Source organism: Nyctereutes procyonoides, unplaced genomic scaffold, assembly GCF_905146905.1.
Source record: "Nyctereutes procyonoides isolate TBG_1078 unplaced genomic scaffold, NYPRO_anot_genome, whole genome shotgun sequence".
NCBI classification, from domain to species: Eukaryota; Metazoa; Chordata; class Mammalia; order Carnivora; family Canidae; genus Nyctereutes; species Nyctereutes procyonoides.
In genome coordinates, this window is record NW_026575135.1 from 34,162,234 (window position 1) to 34,184,045 (window position 21,812).

The window sequence follows — 21,812 nt, forward strand, 5'->3', positions numbered from 1 at the left end:
TGTCTGATGAAACCAGTGGCACGGGGGGTTTACTGGCTTTTCCCAAAGTAAAATGACTGGTTAGTTGGTATGTAAGTAGTGTTAAGAACCCAATTCCTTGATTCCAAATTGCAATTCTTTCTCTGCAGAACTTTGTATTTATTTTTATTTTACGTTTTAAAATATTTTATTTATTTATTAGAGAACACGTGTGGGGGGAGAAGGGATAGAGGGAGAAAGACTCCCCACTGACCAGGGAGCCTGACTTATGGTTCCTTCTCAGGACCCTGGGATCATGACCTAACCCTAAGCCAGATGCTTAACTAAATGAGCCACCCAGGTGCCCCACAAAACTTTTGTATTTAGCAGGAAATCAGTTTTTCTGTTTACCACAACTTCTTTTATAGGTTCATAGTACATCTCAAACACTCATAAGTGACTGCTCCATAAATCTGTATTTTATACTTGCTCAGGCAGTGGAAATAACAGATATCCAACGTTTGGTAGTACAAAGTACTTTATCCTTCATAAATCAGCTGGAGACACTCACATTGAAGGATGTGCTGTGGTGCATCTCATAGGTGCGAGATGATTTTGCAGAGGTCCTTTGCAGTAGTAAGGTTCCTCTGACCTGGCTTGTCACCATGCCTCTGTGCCACCTCAATAGAAGGCTTTGAAAGTGATACCTCCCATCAAATAAACCCAGCAATTTATTTGGAGGGAAAAGTCAGATAGGTGAAGGTGGACTGCGAAAATAAAGGGAATTCTCACCCCATCAGGATGCTTCTTCCTGCATCCTGTTCTGATGTAGAAACCCCTTCTTAGCCATTCTTACATAAGAACATCTTGGAAACTGGAATGCTGACTTGAACACCATACACTTCAACCAGTTAACCAGAGCTTGGTTTATTTTATGTTGCTTTTAATTTTTATTTTATTTATTTTTTAAAAAAATATTTTACTTATTTGAGAGAGAGTGTGCGAGCATGAATTGGGGAGAGAGAAGGGGCGAGGGAGAAGCAGATTCCCTGTTGATCCCAGGACCCTGAGATCATGACCTGAGTCCAACGCAGATGCTTAACTGAGCAACCCAGGCGCCCCTGTGTTGCTTTTTAATAACACAAGTTAGAGGGATTCTGTCTTTTAAAAGTGTCCAGCATACATTTTCAAGGAGTAAGATATAATCATGTCTTTATTTGCTTTAAGGAACACATTTATTCCAAAACACTTGCATTTATATCAGTATTTTATTTTTTAAACATTTTATTTATTTATTCATGAGAGAGACAGAGAGAGAGGGGCAGAGACACAGGCAGAGGGAGAAGCAGGCTCCATTCAGGGAGCCCAATGTGGGACTCGATCCAGGAACTCCAAGATTACCCCCTGGGCCGAAGGCAGGTGCTAAACCCCTGAGCCACCCAGGGATCCCTATATCAGTATTTTAAAATGGAATCCTATTGTAAATAAAGTATAAAGACTTTCTATTTTTTTTCCTGAAGATTTTATTTATTTATTCATGAGAGACACACACACACACACACAGAGAGAGAGAGAGAGAGAGAGAGACAGAGACATAGGCAGAGGGAGAAGCAGGCTCCATGCAGGGAACCTGATGTGGGACTGGATCTTGGGACTACAGGATCACGCCCTGAGCTGAAGGCAGACGTTCAACCATTGAACCACTCAGGTGTCCTGACTTTCTATTTTTTATAGAAAATTATTTATAGTAGGTACCAGTTAGGGAAATAGTCCAGTCACGAATGATTTCCCAGATACCACATCTGTGTGAAGCCCCTTTTTCTGCTATAGGAACCTTGCCCATAAAGGTGGGTGCAGGATAGGATAAAACACCACTGTTCCTCCATCCACCTTCACCCTTCAGCCTGTTAGTGGGTAGACAAGCAGTGGTCATATTATCCAAGCCAGGCCAACTGACACTCTTCACCAGGATTGTGCATCTGAGCTATGAGAAAGATGCTTTCCCCTTCTTCTCTGTTTGCATGGTGTAAAGTTTCCGACACAGGGCACTTTGCAGTCATAGTTTCAGCCTTGCGGAGGCTGAGTTCATGGATACAAATGACGCCGACATGTCTAAGCTCCTCAGAATGGGCAAAGTGCATATGAATTGCATTCACTAAGTGATATTCCAGGGATGTGTTTCAGGCAATGGTTGTAAAACTAGAGTGTACTCAAGAGTTCCCTGGGTGCTTGTTTAAAAATGCAGAGTCTTTGAGTCCTGCGCCAGACTGAGCCAGACTCTCTAGGGACCCAGGAATCTGTATTTCAAACAGACATCCCATTTAATTCTAATATTCCTGTGGGTGGAGTTGCATTGATGAGGTAGCTGAGGATGTTGGCTAGCATTAAGTACAAGTTAAGTTTCGGTTTACTGCAATGAAAAAGTTAGGTTCATTGCAGGTAGTTTTATGGAGGTGCTTCCCTAAAACCAAACCCAGGGCCACATATATTATGGTGAATCATTTGTTAAAGAGAAACTTCCTTTCCCAGAGATGTGACTTTTGGGGGATGGCTGAGGGTATTGTAGTACCGTAGCTGCATACCTGCCAGCCCATGTTGTTCAGGGCTGCTCTCTTAAGCCCTCTCATTGGTTTCCTTCCCACAGACTCCTTTTCTTTTTGCATCCTGCCTTAGGCCAGAATGATTGGAGAGGGTCAGGTAGCGGGATCCCTGTCAGTTTTCATACTTAAAAAAGTGTAGTCTATCCAAGCTCTCTTCTGGTTTTCCTCTGTCGTAAATACAGATTATCCCTCTCCCTTATTTATTTCCCATATATTGTCTCTTTTTTTTTTATTTTTTTTTTATTTTTTTTTATTTATTTTTTAATTTTTATTTATTTATGATAGGCACACAGTGAGAGAGAGAGAGGCAGAGACACAGGCAGAGGGAGAAGCAGGCTCCATACACCGGGAGCCCGACGTGGGATTCGATCCCGGGTCTCCAGGATCGCGCCCTGGGCCAAAGGCAGGCGCCAAACCACTGCGCCACCCAGGGATCCCCCATATATTGTCTCTTAATGCAAGAAAATGGAAAGTCCTGAGGATAGACAATATGACTTCTCCTACGAGTTTTTTTTTTAATTTTTTTAAATTTTTATTTATTTATGCTAGTCACAGAGAGAGAGAGAGGCAGAGAACATAGGCAGAGGGAGAAGCAGGCTCCATGCACCGGGAGCCTGACGTGGGATTCGATCCTGGGTCTCCAGGATCGCGCCCTGGGCCAAAGGGAGGCGCCAAACCACTGCGCCACCCAGGGATCCCCTCCTACGAGTTTTTTTAAAGGACTTTCTCTCTCTTTCTTGCTGTAGGATTTTTTGGTCTTTGAAACATAAAGGCTAATGCCACGAGGAAAGGCTGGGGTGGAATTATTTGTGGATTCTAATACCCTTGTTAATGTTTCTGTCTCTTAACATTCATTGACTTACATAGTTTTATGTATGCTCTTCTGTTTGTGTTAGCCATCTTCCTCTAGGTGGGGATAGAGGTGGTGGATAGATGTTTTTGTCTCATCCTTCCAACTGAATAGGCCTAGCTTGGGTAATGGGAAGAAGCTATGTATGAAGATGGGGGCTTGAGGCTCTCTAATAGAATCTGTACCATGGTGTGATTAAGGTAGTTGTAGTAATAATTGTGGTGCTAACACTGACAATGATGCCACAAAAACTGTGTGTTGAGCAGTGTTTTAGATGCATTAATTCATTCAATTTTTATAAGACCCCAAACAGGTAATGTTGATGATAATCTCCATTTTATAGATAAGGAAACTGGACCACAGAGAGATTAACTAACCAGGTTAAGTTAGTAGGTGGCAGAGCCAGAATTTGAAACCAGGTAACCCGTCACCAGATTTCATGCTGTCAACACCACTATGTTGTTTTGCCCTCTTGCCAAATTAGCAGTTCTTAGCACCTGAGCAAAAGCTGGTCTTTCAAGGAATAATGGTGGGATTTGGAGGAGGGCTGGTCTATCTTCCTGACATATGAACAGGGGCGAGGAAGTGGAGAGGAAAATGCCAGGCCTGTGGAAGAAACGTTTCCGAGACTCCAACTGCAGGTACAAAGTTAGAAGCTATTGTTAGTTAAGGGCAGGAAAGGGAGCCGGAGCACTGCTTTGAAGGAGAACCATTGGTTGAGGGCTGATAGCCACCAGGGTGGCTCTGTGGCCTTCATATTCGTCTCTCTAAATTTCCATCATAAGTGTAGCTTGTTTCAAAAGATACGATTTTGGGCATATTGTAGAAATTCACTTTTAAAAATAAAACTTGAACATGGTACTCTTGAGTAAAGCCGATGAAAACCTAACATTTATACCAGCCGCCATGCCTTAAAAAAAGCGAACATGGCTCTTTAACTGGAAATTCATCTTTCTCTGTTAACCTTGAACTTTTATTTTTATCCTGCTTCTCCTCAAACTTTTATTCTAATGTAGTACATGTTCATGTTTCAGGGTCTTTTGTTGATTATCACATTGTAATAAAAATATATAAAAACTTAAAAATGTCTTGTACCTGTAAGGATTACTCCATCCAGAAGTAATTGCTTAAACACTTCAATTATTAGTAGAGCAGTGTTGATCAAAAGAACATGATTATACTGCAAAATCTGATAAATAACTAAAAAGATATAAAGTAAAAATGTGTCTCTTTAAAATTTTTTCTCTTACAATGTATATGGGTGCTTTTCTCTTCCCATAGGCATTTTTTAGTAGATAGTAAAAGATTTGGCACCACTTCTGTTTTCCATTTTCCTTTTTTTATATATGCAGGCATGGAGAAAACCCGTGCCTAAAAACAAAAAAGAAGGGAGTATTGTAGCAAGGATAGCCAATTCCTTGGATGCTTTCTGCAGTTTTATATGGTAAAACTCACACCATGAGCTGTCATCAAAAATTATTTTTAATGATTGGCTGATGGCTCAAATATTGGTTGCTCTCAGTTTGTTTGCAGCGATCCAGCTTGTCAAAGCATTTGCTTCCTTGCTTTTATTTTGTAATATTTTTGCTTCCTTGCTTTTAGATGCTTTTATTTCTTACACATTTCTTCATAGCAAGACCAGTTTGTTTCCAGTGGTTCTCCTCTTCAGTGCCCTGGAGGGGCACTGGTGAGATGTGGGTATGGCTGACAAGTCTGTCCTCTAGAGGAAGTGAGAAAACTGTTGGGAAAGAGAAGGCGATATTCTCAGGTGTATCATTTGTAGGAAAGCAAACACAAGGAAGCTGAGGATGGAGAAATTGATCTTTCTTTAGAGCAGTTTTCATGTACCCTAAAGTGTATATATACAGCCCAGTTTGAAGACCATTGCTGTAGGATGTGGTGTAACTAGGAGATTTTAAGTTTTATATTTCCCTGGCTCTGTATGTTCAGGAATTCAGTGTTAGCTTCTTGAATTGTAGCTTGAGAGATTACATACATTGAAACTTACACTGAAAACTGATTTTTAAGTCAAAATACTGTTTCCAGCGTGAAAATCAACAGGAGAATCCATCCAGTTTAAGTTCAGGTTAAGAAGATGGCTTGTGGGGTCAGTTGACCTTCAAGAGGAATCTGTCCAGAGACCAGTCTGGTGGGGTGTGGGAGACGGGATGTGATGGGCGTGGCCACCACATTAAGCATTGTCATTCAGTTCCACAAAACCCTTCTGGTTCAGCGAGAGCCTCCTACTTAGTCTAGCTCTAGTTGGTTTGCTAGTTAAGGAAGGAATAACTAAAATATAAGCATTTATCTTAGATCTTTTAACTGAACATGTAACATTAGTTGACTTGATTTACATAGAGTTTTATAGATCCTCTTTTTCCATTATCCCGAGAAAGATAGTTTTTTCATTGATTCTTGGTCCACTGGTTGCAGTTCTGAGTGGTTTCTTTTTTTTTTTTTAATTTTTATTTATTTATGATAGTCACAGAGAGAGAGAAAGAGGCAGAGACACAGGCAGAGGGAGAAGCAGGCTCCATGCACCGGGAGCCCGATGTGGGATTCGATCCTGGGTCTCCAGGATTGCGCCCTGGGCCAAAGGCAGGCGCTAAACCGCTGCGCCACCCAGGGATCCCCTGAGTGGTTTCTCCTGTATTCACCACACCTTGATACATCATCCATTCTAAAAGTAGAGCAAGAATTTGAAATTCTGTACTCTGAGGTGAAGATCCTTTCAGATTAAAATAAGTTTTTCTTCCAGTCTTAAATTCTCTTACCACCGTTGATTGAGCAGATATTAATTTAGATACTCCTCTCTGTTGAGTATTGACAAGGCATCTGCTTCAGTTTTTTTAAAAGATTTTATTTATTTTTTACAGATTTATTAATTTTAGAGAGAGACTGTGTGTGAGTAGGGGGGGAGGGGCAGAAGGAGACAATCCCCAAGCATACTCCATGCTGAGCAGGGAGCCTGGCTCAGGGGCATTGCAGCCAATCTCTTGACCCTTGGGATCATGACCAGAGCTGAAACCTTGAGTCAGAAGCTCAACTGAGCCACCTAGGTGCCCCTTAAAGATTTTATTTTTAAGTAATCTCTACACTCAGAGTGGGGCATGAACTCACAGCCTTGGCATCGCATGCTCTGTTGACTAAGCCAGCCAGGTGCCCCTGCTTCAGTGTTTTAAAAGTAGTACTTTCCACCCTCTCTTCATTGGTTTACAGGACCCCAAAATGATGTACTTACAATTAAAAGTGCAAATGGCCAAAACTCACTTTCCCATACCTAAAAAACCAACAGAACAAAACAAACCAGATTTAGAAAGGAACAAAATGCATTTTGGTAAGGATATTATTATGGGAGAGGCACTTAGTAGCTGTAAGTATCTATTATTTGGAGGGCATCACCCAGGTATTCGTATCCGTATCAGAGTGTGAGGGAAGGGAAGTCAATTAAGAATTTAAAATGCATATAATTAACATTGTTTTGCTGAAGACTGTTTCACTGAGCGTTTTGTCCAATAAATAAATTTTTCTCTCATTGGTAATAAACTTCCTCTTGCATGTAATATTGCTTATCATAATAATATTATCATTCCTCTTGCATGTAATATTGTTCCATGTTGTGTTTTATTCATATCACCCATTTTTGTTCAGTAATTTTTATTTTTATTTTTTTTATTTTTTATTTATTTATTTTTTTTTGTTCAGTAATTTTTAAAATGAGTTTCAAGGTGGGACAGGAGCTTGAAAGTGGAACTGGGTTTTTATGACTGTATTAGAAGTTTTCCTCTTCCAGAAACAAGTAACAAAACTTGTAACAACTTGTATTGGTTTATATTCTGCTAGGCTATGAATTTACTTAAATAATAGGGAACAGAGGTCTTTAAAAAATTGTGAACTGAGATTTTTTTTTCTCCAAAGGTGAAATGAAAGCAGTACTGTACAGGAAATTAAATTTTGGGGTAAGGAAGTAAAATTGGCCTGATTGAAATCATTAATGTCTCTTTAATGAGGGGTTATATGAAAAATGTTAGGCAGAAAGTGTGATGCCATTTAAAAATCATAAATAAGAAATTTATTTAGTTTGAACAAACAGTATTTGGAACTGAGCAGAGAGGAAAAGGAAAATTTATGTGGAAGGAATTAGTTGTCATTCTCAAGGGTATGGAAAGCTGCTGGACCATTACAATTGATTTGCTTTTCTCTGAAGAGAAATACTTGCTTCAGACATTTATGATAATAGTTTCTAAAATTTTCCACAAATTAGTATTTAGTATTCTGGGGACATTTTCTTTTGCTAGCAGTGTTGTGAATATCTATATTTGTGTATTGTAAATTTCTGTTTGTTTTCTGTCTTCTAGAGGTTAGGAAGGGATCTAATGCAGTTCTAAAAACTTAGTTACATATTCAGGTTTGTTTTCAGTCTTCTAGATCTGTAAGGTATGAGTGTTTAAAAGGTCAAATAATAGGGCACCTGGGTGGCTCAGTCAAATGTCTGCTTTCAGCTGAGATCATGATCTCAGGATTCTGGGATTGAGCAGTGGCCTCCCTGCTCAGTTGGGCAGCCTGCTTCTTCCTCTCTGCTTCTTCCCTCTGCTCATGCTTTCACAATCTCTCTCTCAAAAAAAATTTTTTTTAATATCAAATAATTTAACCAGCTTCATTGAGAAAGTCGCAGTGAATGCTAGCATTAATATTTGGAGTTGCATTTTCAATTGCAGGTAAGGTATATACCTCATTTCAATGGGGAAGGAAGAAAATGAACAGGATCTATATAGGCCATCTATTGATGCTAAGCACTAGTGGCAGGCCCTAGTAGGTGCTCTGTATATGTTGCTGAGTGAGTGTTATGGATGAATTGAGATCAGCTGGAATTTGTGAGCTCCATGAGTAGAGGAATTCTGACTCATTATGTTCAAGGCACCTAATACCATGCCTGGCGTATGGTGCTCAGTCATGCTTTGTTCTGAATGAGGTTATGTGCAGTCAGTCATAAGGTGACTGTGCTGCCTCCTTGTAGACATGAACATAAGCTCTTCTGAGTCATTTGGAAGAAGAAATAATCAAAATGGCCGCCTTTTTTTCCCTTTATGAATCCATTTTCAATGGGGTTAGTGTTGAGAATCGAGGACTTTTTTAAGACTACTCTTAAGATTCATGAGGTTAAAGTATAAAGTGTGACCATAAAACAAAGACTTACTTCTGGATCCTGACCTCTGGTGGTGAAGAAAAACACCTATTACTCATAATAAAAGGTTAGATTCTCAAATTCTTTGGTACTTTCTGGATGTCCAATACAAAGAAAGTCTGTATTAGAAAAAATATTTATGTTTGTGTGTTTCAGTTTTTGTGTTTTTTTTTTTTTAAAAGCCTTATTTTTCAACTTGTAACTTTTAAATAAACTTACAATAACATTTAGGATGTACGTTTATAAGGCTCAGTACTGAAACTGGTTTTATCTTTGGGAACTTGGCCAGGTGAGAAAAGGTAGATTCTCTGTGAGGTTTTTATATCTAATACAGTCTTGTGTTTGACTTCCTGACATTCTATGAAAACATCTCAAGCAAGTATAAGGTTTATTTGGATACCAGTTGCATTGTCACCAAATTTATACTGGGATGTGTTACTTGTGAAGAGTGCCGACATGGACTGTTTGTGATCCTTAAAAACAACAGCTTATCAGAAATTCAATGCTTATCCTTAATGTTGTACAATAACTGGGCTTGTAGGTTCTGTTCTTATACCTCTTCACCTTCAATATCTCAATATTTTCCTTTTTTTAACCTCCACAAAAGTTGGAGCAGGAGACGTCAAAGCAGCTAGAGTCTAGCTGCTAGTGGTTCTGGAGATAATGAGGTGGTTGCAATACAAAAATTACTCTGCTTCAGTTGAGTGATGTTGGCCTTAATTAAAAAGATTTTTTTTTTTTTTTTTTGAGTTTTAGCTTAGGAAATTAGAAGGGTGATTTTTTTTTTTTTTTTTTTTTTTAAAGGCAGCACTTGTTGCCTGGCATCTGAACTCTACCTTGGATCTCCTGGGTGGTCTTCTGCAACTTGCTTAACCTTATTTCTCCTGTGCTAAGTAGGATTATGAATGTTTCCTTTTCTAGAGTGTTGTGAGAAGGCTCTGGTATGACTGTGAAGTTCTTTGCAAACAAGACTAAACTAAGAAAGAAAAGTCTTAAAACTTCTTTACTTCTGTTGCTTACTATCCTCCAAAAAGTGCTTCTGAGATTTGATCAGAGTTCTATAAAAGGGAAGTAGTTACTGTGTCAGAGAAAAAAAACCATAAGAAATAAGTAATCCATAAACTTTACAGTCCTAAGGGGATCTGGGTGGGTGGATCTGATGACTTGGCAACTGAGAGAGGGAAGCAAGTCTAATTGTTGATTTTTATCAGAGCAGGTTTGTGTGTTTCTATGTGCACACAGGGGGATGGGGATTGAATATAGAATTAACGATTAACGTTAATTACAGAAGGTTACAAAAGTGCTCCATAAATTCTAGGCAATATTACTGTCTATAGGGTATGATATTAATGCTCAATAAAAATAATATCAAATTTTATCAAAATAGAAGTTATAATAAACAAATATGTGACTTGCTTCCTTTCATAGAATCTGTTTTGGGTCCTTCAGGTATGTATTATCATTTAGAGTGTATGAAATTTGATTTTGCTATATTTAACTCTGTGAAATACAGAAATCAGAAACTGTGTCATCTTGGTCACTAAGCAAGTTTTTTTCTTTCTGACTCTGGAATTTCAGCACTTGGAGCTTTGAAGGTTGTTTCGGGTTTGTTTTTGAACTGAAATATCATGGGAAAGGTTGGTTATTAAATTCATAACCAACCAGGAAAATTTACAGGATGCAAAATGTTTGGTAGATTCCTTTAGTTAGGAGATATTTCTTCTGGACTTTTCCCAGGGAATGCAGTTCCATGTAATAATTTACCAAAAGGGAATTGAAAAAAAGAAATAGCACCTTTAGGGATAGGAGTTTGAGTGGGTGGATGAGCAGAGTGCTTTAAAAGCATTCATTGCTCTGTACAATACATTGAGTTAAAGAGCAAGAAGCTCAAGTTTGCTATCAAGTATGTGGGAGTACCTTAGAAATTAGGCACTAGGTATGTTATTTTTCTTGGGGAGCTTAAAAATAGATTCAAGGATTGGATAATGTCCCGTCTTCTTTATCCTTCTTCTTTATCCTCATGCCTGTTGGCTGCTAAGGCCATTTTAAAATTTTAGCTAAGATGTTGTTTTATGATTCTTTACCTTTTAAATTTTCATAATGAGTATATTTTTCCTCAACAGAATTAGTTACTTAGAGAAGACTTTTAAACAGATTAAGCAAGCTTTAACATATTAAATAAACGATACATGGAAGCGTATGTGTGGTTAAACAAATGGCACCAAGGAAGAGATTCAAGGGGAGAAGAGAGTTATGTAACAAGAGGAACAAGCACTGTGGAAAGCCATGGCTAAATATGCATCTCTGATTTAGGAATCACTGCATGCCTAAGGCCTTTTTTCTTTCTTCTATGTGGGTGCCTCATTATTATTTATAAGCCACCTCCCTTATAAGGTGCTTTGAGCTTTGGGGGCAAATAAGAGTAGTGAAACTCAAATAGCCAGTTGGCAGTTCATTATCTGCCCTGATACATGGGATTGGAACCATTGTCTACAGTAGAATTGTGAGTTTTTGAATTAGGTAAGATGTCAATGTATGCTCTATACCCCCATTACTAAAAGTAGTTTGTAGTTTATGATGTTGGAGCAAGTCCCTGGTTCATGGGTTATATAGATTTGTTGGTAAGCCACGGGATTTCTGTTGGCATCAGCATTAGGTGCTCGAAATCCCTAGGTCTGGGGGGGTAGGTGGGCAGTGGGGTAGGAATTCCCTAAATTGGTTGTATTGGCAACATTCTAGAACCAGATCTCCTATGTGTCTGTGCTAGGTAGAGAGACAGGGGCCAAGGATCATTGGACATCTCTGGTGGGCAAGAGTGGGAAGAAGTTTCATCTATTTCTCTGTCAGGGTGGAGTTTGAAATTCTAAGGAGTGAGTTAGTGGTCTTACAGTTTTTCTCAAACCGCTCAGGTGAATTTGATACTCTGGCTGTATACTGTAGAGCTATAAAAAGCATGTCGTATGGAGCCAGGCTGTTTGGGTTCAAATCTCAGGTGTTTTGCCAGTCACCTGTATGACCTTTGTTCATTAACTGCTCTTATCTTTCAAAATGAGGATCATAAAGTATTTATAGAGTTACTTTGCAGATTAAACAATATATGTAAAATATGTGAAATACATGCTTCGAACAATTGCTGGCACAGAGTGACACACATGTGGTAGCTATTATTATTATTACTGCTGTTATTACTAGGGACTATTTAATCATTGTTGCTATTATAAATCATGTTGGGTTGGTAACAGAGATGATGTTTCTTTGTAGAGAAAGCAAAGCCTGTTGTCAGTTTTACCTTTGAGTCCAGTGTTTTGATCCACATGCTTTATAGCTACTTGCCGTTTTTCTTTCTGCAGTTTCCAGAGAACCTCCCATAATTTCCTGGTGATTGGAGTAGTTAATGCCTTGTCAAATGAAGGCAGTATTCATAACACCTTCCTTAATTTTATTATTCTTTTGTTGCTTTCTTTGAGTAAAATAAGTGGTTGGTCAATTTGAGCAGATTAAAGTTCCCAACAATGATGATGTCCAGGAGTAACTTTCAAAGACATTTAGGTGAATGCTTTTCTCCCATTGTTATGTTTGCTATCCTCTGATCAGCCTGTTGCCCATAGATCTCAGGAAAGATGATGCCTAAGACAGGGGATGGCTTTTTTGATGAATTTTTTTTTTTGAAAGGACCTTCCAAATAGATGTTAGGGCAATTTCACATAATTAGGGCAAGTATATATTACTGTTGGTGTTTCCAGCAACTAGTTATTACAATTAAAATCCATTTACTGTAAGTACTCCAATGGGATGTTATATCTAATTTGCATTTAGCACCCTCCTGGGTGACTTACACTTTTTTTCATGTACAGTTTTTCAAACTTCAAATGCTAACTGCCTTCCAGGAAACAAAAATACCTTTCTTGGGAAGAAGGAACTGCTTGGTTCATCTCAGGTTTTACCAGTTAGACGCCATCAGAGCAATCTTAAATGCTTGCTGTAGAACAAGAGCAGAGTGAAGACCTATAGGAGAGATGTCTTTTCACGTTTTATTAGATGTGCTTTCCGGTATGGTGGCTACAAGCCACAGGTTACTATTGAGCACTTGAAATGTGGCTAGACTGAAGGATTGAATTGTTTAAAAAAATATTTTATTTATTTATTTGATAGAGAGCAAGAGCGCACAAATAGGCAGAGCAGCAGGCAGAGGGGGAGGGAGGAAGCAGACTTCCTGCTGAGCAGAGAGTCCAACGTGGGGCTCAATCCCAGGTTCCCGGATTATGACCTGAGTCCAAGGCAGCTGCTTAAACAACTGAGCCATCCAGGTGCCCCTGAAAGATTGAATTTTAAATCTTATTTAACTTTATTGAAATTTAAATTTAAATTGGAGACTTGATTTATTATTGGAAAATTATTGAGTATGTTTGGAACAGCTTGGGTATGTGAATCTACTTTTTCAACTGTGAACTTTTTCAACTCTAGATACTTCTCAAGTAGTTCCAATGAAAATTTAGCATCTGAATTGAAATGTGCTATAAGCATAAAATATACATCAGATTCTAAAGACTGTATAGATAAAAGAATAAGGTATTTTAGTAATTTTTATACTAATACTAATTATATTGGAAACATTTTAGATGTTGGGTTCAATGTAACGTGATGAATATTAATTTCACCAGTATCTTTACTTTCTTAAAGTGTGGCTATTAGAAAACTTTTTTTTTAAAGATTTTATTTATTTATTCATAGAGACAGAGAGAGGCAGAGACACAGGCAGAGGGAGAAGCAGGCACCATACAGAAAGCCCGACGTGGGACTCGATCCAGGGTCTCCAGGATCATGCCCTGGGCCGCAGGCAGCGCTAAACTGCTGCGCCACCAGGGCTGCCCGAACTTTTAAGTTACATGTATAACCTGTGTTCTGTTTCTGTTGGGCAGCACTATGTTAGGCTGTCCTCCCTTAATCTGTATTTTTGAAAGCTTTTTGATAGGCTTCTATGTTACTGTGTGTTGGGAGATCATGTTCTGGAAGAGTTTATGAGAAATAAAAATCATCTGGAAATAAATTGACCAGTTTAATATTTATCGAATATGAAAAACCATCTCAAACATCTCCCTTTTATAATTTCAAAACTGTTTTATAAATAGATTTACTGCTGAGGTTATTTAAATCTAATGGGGTTAAAGAGGTATGACTAAAATATGAGGTCATTAAGTAATGTCTAGGTACCATATTCCTGTTGTATAGTCCTGTTTTTGGCCACGTAATTCACCCTCCCAACAGTACAGTATAATATTGTCAACTACGCATACATTGTTGTGCAACAGATCCTCAGAATTTACTTATCTTGCTTGACTGAAACTCTACACCCAACTAACAACTCTCTCCATTGTCCTACCCCCAGACCTGCTAACTACCATTCTACTTTCAATGAGTTGAACTATTTTTGATATGTCACGTAAGTGGAATCATACAGTATTTGTCTTCCCTTGACTAGCTTATTTCACTTAGTATAATATCCTCAAGGTTCATCCATGTTGTCGCATATGACAGAATTTCTTTCTTTTTTAAAGAATGAATAATATTCTATCGTATGAGTATACCACACTTCCTTTTCTCTTTTTACAAGTTTATTTGTTTTAGTAATCTCTATACCCAGTGTGGGGCTTGAACGTATAGTCCTGAGATCAAGAGGAGCACGCTCTTCCAACTGAGTCAGACTTTCTCACCCTCCACATTGTCTTTATCCATTCATCCATCCATGGACATTCAGGTTACTCCACCTCTTGCCTATTGTTTATAATGCTTCAATGAACGTGGGTATGTAAACATGTCTTCAAGATCCTGCTTTTAATTATTTTAGATATATACCCAAAGTAGAATCACTATCACATGGTAGTTCTATTTTTAATTAAAAAAAAGATTTATTTTTATTTATTTATTTATTTGTTTATTTATTTATTTATTTATTTATTTATTTATTTATTTATTTATTTATTTATTTATTTATTTATGATAGACACACAGAGAGAAAGAGAGAGAGTCAGAGACACAGGCAGAGGGAGAAGCAGGCTCCATGCCGGGAGCCTGACGCGGGACTTGATCCCAGGACTCCAGGATCGCGTTCTGGGCCAAAGGCAAGCGCCAAACTGCTGAGCCACCCAGGGATCCCTATTTTTAACTTTTTGAGGAGCCTCCATACTGTTTTCTATAGTGGCTAAATTAGTTTACATTCCTAGCAGTAGTATATGAGGATTCCAGTTTCTCCACATTGCTTGTCAACATTTATTATTTTCTTTTTTCTGATATTGGCCATTTGTAACAGGTGTAAGACGATGTCTCACCATAGTTTTGATTTGTATTTCTTTATGAGTGATGTTGAGCATCTTTTCATATACTTTTTGGCCATTTGCCTATCTTCTCTAGAGAAATGTCTATTCAGATCCTTTGCCCTTTTAAAAATGAGCTTATTTTATTTATATACTCTGATCTTTGTATACTCTGTATTAAGTCCTTATCAGATTTATGGTTTGCAGGTATTTTCTCTCATTTCACAGGTTGCCTTTTCACTCTACTGATTAATTCCTTTGCTGTGCAGAAGTTTTAAAATTTGATGTAGTCTTGTTTGTTTTTTCTTTTGTTGCCAGTCTTTTGGTGTCATATCTAAGAGATCCTTGCCAAATTCAATGTCATGAAGCCTTCCCCTTGTGTTTTCTTCTAGGGATTTTATAGTTTCAGATCTTACATGTAGTTCTTTAAAACATTTTGAGTTAATTTTTGTGTAGGATGTAAGAAAAAAGTCCACCTATTTCTTTTTCTTCTTCTTCCTTCTCCTCTTCTTCCTTGTCTTCTACCTCTTCGACTTTTTTTTTTTTTTCCCATGTGGCTGTCTAGTTTTCCCAGTGCCATTTGTTTGAAGAGACAACACTTTCTCCATTCTCTATTTAGTTTTGGCATCCTTGTTAAAGATCATTTGACCATATACCTGAGGGTTTATTTCTGGGCTCTTTATTCTGGCCCATCGGTCTAGGTCTATATGTCTGTCTTTTATGCCAGTATCATATCAACTGTTTTAATGAGTCTTTTGTACTAATTCTTAAAAGGCATAGGCTTTTTTTTAAAAGCTTTTATTTATTCACAAGAGACACACAGAAAGAGGCAGAGAGACATAGGAGATGGAGAAGCAGGTTCCCTGCAGGGAGCCGGATGGGGGACTCGATCTCAGGACCCTGGATCATGACCTGAGCCAAAGGCAGATAGATGCTCAACCACTGAGCCACCCAGGCATCCCAGCATTGGGCTTTTTCATGTATTTAAGGGTCTGAATAGGATTACTTAGAAAACTCTTATCGAAAATGCCTTCTCTAGTTCTTTAAATTTATAACTTTATGCATTTTTGTATCCGTATCTCTTTCCTGGAAGTATAAGGGAATTTCTTTCTTCTCTTTTCCCCTTTCATCTCCAGCGTGTTTAGGACAACTTGGGTATATAAATCTACTTATTCAAAAGAGATGACAGATGGTGTGAATTTAGTGAGGAATGTTTGCCTCCTCAGGTATTCCTGATCTTTAGATGGAGGTGGGAAGGGAAGGAGGAAGTTGGGGATTGTTTATTATGGTGTAGTCTAGAAATGTGGTTAAGAAGTTATGAGTCTGGAGCCAGATTGCCTGGGTTTGAATCTCAGCTATGCCACTCTCTCAGCTGCAAATTTTGGGCAGGTAATTTGACTTCTCTGCTTTAGTTTCCTTGTCTGTAAAATGAAGTTAATGTTAGAAGCCGCTTCACAAGAATGTTCAAGGGCTGAGTGAATTAAATACAGTGCCTGGCACATACTAAGTTCTGTGTAAGTGTGTGTGTTTTATTACTTTGAATATTAAAAATAAAAACTAGGACACTGGCTAAATTCTTGGGTTCTGAGATGGCCAACTTTTCTAGTTCCATCAGAAAGAATGGAAAAATGGTGCACATATTATTGCTGTTCTTAAGAACTCTTAGATGGTGTAATAGAAGACTTTACATTCTTAGGTCAATGGAGATTTCCAAATCTTTTAATAATTATATGAACATTGCATTTGTATTAAGGGATATTATAAATGCTACCATATAGTTTATCATTTGTTTTCTGGTTTGTAATTAGTTTTTAAATATATATATAAAACATAGTGTAAAATGAAGATTAATGTATTTTAAAAGCATAAACCACAATGATGCTTTGATACTAAGTGCTTATAATATGCCATGTCTGTCAAATAAATCTTGCAACTTAGACTTTATTTTCATATTGCAATAAATCATCTGAAGGGTCGGAAGTTTATAAATTTAATGGTGGTGCTTTCAAATTCCATTTCTTGGTGTTTTGATTACATTTAACCTTTATAGCTTATGTTGCTTAATATTTGAATTATTTCAGTATTTGAAAAATAAACACATGGAAGTTCCCATTGGAACCCAGGATTTGTTGAGATGTGTGTGTGTGTGTGTGTGTGTGTGTGTGTGTGTATGTATCAAGTGGCAGTACTCCCTCACTCCTCCTATCTTTTTTTTTTAAGTTGTAAATAAATACAAAGTCTCAAGTTTTTTTTTTTATTTAAATTCCAGGATAGTTAACATACTGTGTTATATCTCAAGTGTTCTTTTATTAGGGAAAAACAGCATTAGAACTTATGATTCAAGATGTTTATGAATGGTGAGATGATCACCTCTAGGGAAGTTAAAGCGTTCTTCAGGTAAAGTGTATCTAAAATATCTTTTCTTGTACAAAAGGAATACAACATATATCTTTCCCTATTTTTAGATTTCTCTAACAGAAAAATCACTCCATCTCCTACTCCAGACAAATGGAATCTTTTTATTTTTGTAGTGTACATCTTTGGCATTAAGGGAGACACACCCATATGTAGCACCAATCCTCAGTGGTAGTATACATTGATTGAGTCTTAGCAGCTTCTTGTCCAGCTGTAATAACATTGAGTGCTTGTCTGTTTTTTTCCAAGCCATTTTGGAATGTGTAATATTTTTATTATCTGCAATTAAGTGAAAGGTAAGAGTATGTGAATGCATATGTCGAACACCTCATATATGGCCTTTAATAATTGGCTACTTGGTGGCTTCCCATCCATAGCTTTACAACTGGCAGTGCAGGGCACCTAGGTTTCATGCTCCTGGATGTTTGTGTGGCTGAAAGTCTAGTTATAAGTGAAGAACCAGATGGTTGTTCTTCATTTGGGCTGCCAATCTTAGATGTTCTATAAAGCTGCTCCTGTCTATAAATGTAGCACTTATATTTTCTGCACAGTATGTGCCTGTTGGCAATGTTTTTGTTTTTCTAGTTAAACAGCCACTACCTGCAGGAGGAGTCACATACTGGAGCTAAGAAGAAATAGCCTTGGCTGGATAGTTTGCAATAATTTTGTAATTAAAAAAAAATGCTGCACAGTAGATTCTGTTAAAACAAAACAAAACAGGTCTGTCTTCCAGTAAGACTCATCAGCATTCAAAAGCAATTTTAAATTGGAGGGACGTTGATTAAAGTGTTGTGCAAGCAGGAAGTAGGGCCTCTTTGTCTTGACTATGGTATTACCCTCCAGTCTACTCAACTTTTCTTTTTTCCTTAAAGCTGCCTTTGCCTCCAGTTGGTTCATTAGACTGATTCCAGAACCAGAGGGGAATAGAACCTTTAGAGTTTATCCCAGCATAGAAGTTTCTATGAAATTCTCACAGTTTAAGAGGGTTGTAGGAAAGGGTTGGAAACCCTAGTATATTCTGTCTAAATCATAGCCATCACAATCTAGAGTCAGAAATGCCTTTTTTCATGATGAAGTGCTTTCTTCTTCTATCATTACATGTGCTGTCAAACTTGGGACACTTGCTCATTTTGAAGGACATGACATGAGTTGGGAGGTTGAGCTCTGCTCTAGTTGCAGGATAGGTACTACAAAGACATTTTCCATTCTGTTGTCTCCATGTATCCTCTGCTGTCCAGTTGGGTTTTTTATTTTTTTTTTAAAGAGGTTAGTAGAATTGCTCTTCACATGGCTGAATTAATGGTGAAGCATAGGTCTCTTTGATTTTTCTAATGGATTGATTGGCTCTTTGCCTGGTTGACTACATTAAGGAAAAAAAATCCCCCTTTCAAAATTACAGTCAGAAATATACCTGTGATGGACTTTTAAAAGCTGTTTTATATTTAATAAGTGCAGGAGGTCCTTATGAGTTTGAGGCATTCTCCCCTTACTGCCGTGACTCCCTGGTTAGTAATAGAATCACATTGTCCCATTTGCCTCTTGATGGATGAAGAGGCAACCTCATTGAGCCTAATTTATAGCCTTCCTTGGCTATTTCTAGCTGAGATATGGATGGGCATCCTCCCACTTCTGTCTGTTTTTAACATTTGCCAGTATCAAACAGTTTTTGAGCACATGGTGATGGTGATATCTTAGAGGATGTGGAGCATGTGGGGGTTGAGATGCAGCTACCAGGTCTTTTGGATTGTAGTTAATGGGGGTGAGCATCTTTGCTTCTGCCCGAACCCCCTGCTTCAGTACCCGTTAGTACCTATTGCCACGCTGAATGTACTCTCTGCACAGCCTGTTCCTGCCCAGTGAATGTGGTTTTCTCTCAATAACTATTTTGTCTCTCATTACTCAAATATTTTATGATTGATTTTTTTTGGATGTGTATTTCCTTCCTTCCTCTTGGTTTCTATTAAAAGTACATTGTATCTAAAAAAGCATTGCTGGCTCTGGCCTCTTTGGCACCAGCGTTTTCTGGGGTAGACCTGATTAATTGTGCTGTTACTGACCTTTTTTTTCCCCACATTTACGTTGCTGCAAAAGACGGTATTTGTAGTTTGGCATGCTCATTCTTGTTTGTGTAGACCATGATTAGTGTCCGGTTTTAACTATTTGTATGGTAGTTTTTGTCACTGCTTATAGACTTGTGCCTGTTGTGAGTACTCTTTAGAAAAAAGTGTATTTTTAATGTAAACTCTCACTTTCTATTCATCCAGGTAGGGCAAGGAAGTGTAAAAATGAAGAACAATTCGACCAAAGCTTAGAACTTTTCATACAATTTTGTCAGGTCATAACTAAAAAAAAAAAACACCTTTCTTACATTTGAGTATAGTTGACTTACAATGTTATATTAGTTTCAGGTGTACAAGGTAGTAATTCTACTTCTCTCTCTGTTAATCATAAAGAATTTAAACTTTAAATTGTTTGAAATGATCTGTTTTATAGCTTATATATTGGACTGAAGTAGAAGCCCAGGATGATGATGATGATGATGATGATTATTATTATTATTATTATTAAAAGATTTTATTTATTTATTCGTGAGAGACACAGAGAGAAGAGACATAGGCAGAGGGAGAAGCAGGCTCCCTGCGAGGAGCCTGATGCAGGACTCAATCCCAGGACCCTGGGATCATGACCTGAGCCAAAGGCAGGTGCTCAGCCATTAAGCCACCCAGGTGTCTCAGGATCACTATTTCAATTGGACCTTTCTTCAACTTTTTCAGAAGTGGAAAACTCCAAAGATGAATCTATAATGAAGATATTTTTCCATCATTGCTGTTGATATTTGCCTTACTTTCAGAAGTTGGAGCAATTTCTCCACGGTAGTAACTTTCCAAAGATTTGTCTTTCAAAATTGTCACTAAATATATTTGCTAAATACTTCTGCTTTGAAAATCTACTTTTTGTGTAGTGAGTGTTGAATCTCAAGTTGGTGTTTTTTTTTTTTCCCCCAGCCAAGAAGGTGACATTTTCTTAGATATCTTGTTGACCTGGGACAAAGTTCATGATACAAACTGAGAAAGTAGGCCCAAATTATATACCATATAACTACAACTATGTTAATTTTTCACATATATGAATATAACATTTTGATGTCTTTTTCTGTTATGTAAGTGTTAACAGTGGTTACTTCTGGTTGGTAGGACTGTGAGTGAATTAAATCTTACCTGTATTTCTACATTTTCTAGGTTTTCTGTAGTGTATTTCTAATAACAGCAAAAGCCTTTTTTAAAGTATCGCTGATGGATCTTTTTAAGGGTCACTTTAGTTTAATATTTTTTAGATGATTGCAACGACTGTGTCATATGCTTAAATGTCTTAATTTCACAGATTAAGTGATCACACTGGTAAGGTTTAATCTTTTGCTTGAAGTCATGCTATGTAAGGGCCAATACCAAATCTGTAATTGAACACAGCTGTGAAAACAACTTTGTGATTAATTTAATTGGTTTTTGTGGGATTTTTTTGTTTTGTTTTAAGATTTTATTTATTTATTCATGAGAGACAGAGAAAGAGAGAGAGGGAGAAGCAGGCTCCATGCAGAGAGCTGGACGTGGGACTTGATCCTGGGTCTCCAGGATCAGGCCCTGGACTGAAGGTGGCGCTAAACCGCTGAGCCGCCTGGGCTGCCCGGTTTTTGTGGGATTTTTGCATAATGCTGCCTATCACTATATTAACAAAGAGTGAATGTTTTGTAAATATTTTAGTTATTTAGTGTAAACCAAAATTAAGTTTCTTGGCTTTCCTGTGAATCAGTAGTTTACACAGATTGTTACACAGATAAGATGGAGAGACCTTTTGGGAATATGGAAGGAGACCTCAAGCCATAGTCCTTCTCCCCAAAGATTTAAATTTTTTTTTAATTACTGTTTTGTATATTTTATATTTCAGAAATGATGGAGAGTCAACAGTTGCTTATCTTAGTCTGTTATAGAAGGCAATTATACATTTAGTGGCATACTTCCTGTCTTAGAAATTGGTTGAAATTAATATTGCTAGTGAAAGTGACAGAAAAGGAAAAAGTTTAGGGGAAGATAAATGAGAAGTGAAACTTGCTTTTCAAATTGGATGCTATAGAATTAGTGGCTGCCAGCATGATGAAATCCTAATTAAGTAGTTGACAAAGAATTAAAATAAAGACAAGCAGTACTTTAAAACAGATAAAAAGAAAACAAATGAATATGAACTTGAAAGGAAAATGTATTTGAAAAAGCAACTCTGTAATGGATAGAGAGGAAGAAACAGGGGTGGTGTGTCATGAAAAAAGCTTTCTTGGATTTTTCTTTTTGGTGCAAGAAATGAGAGGTATCTGCAAATGAGTAGATGTGTTAAAATAAATTTGAGTTAAAAAGAAGTATGGTATAGAAGCGCCTGGGTAGCACAGTTGGCTAAGCCTTTGACTCTTGGTTTTAGCACAGGTCATCATCTCAGTTGTGAGATTC

At 37.6% G+C, this 21,812-nt stretch overlaps 1 protein-coding gene across 1 annotated transcript in view; it reads left to right on the forward strand.

Moving 5' to 3' along the window:
• Positions 1 to 21,812, forward strand: part of MLLT3 (MLLT3 super elongation complex subunit) — a 279,749-nt gene that overhangs the window by 60,780 nt on the left and 197,157 nt on the right. The gene's annotated exons all lie outside the window — the stretch shown is intronic.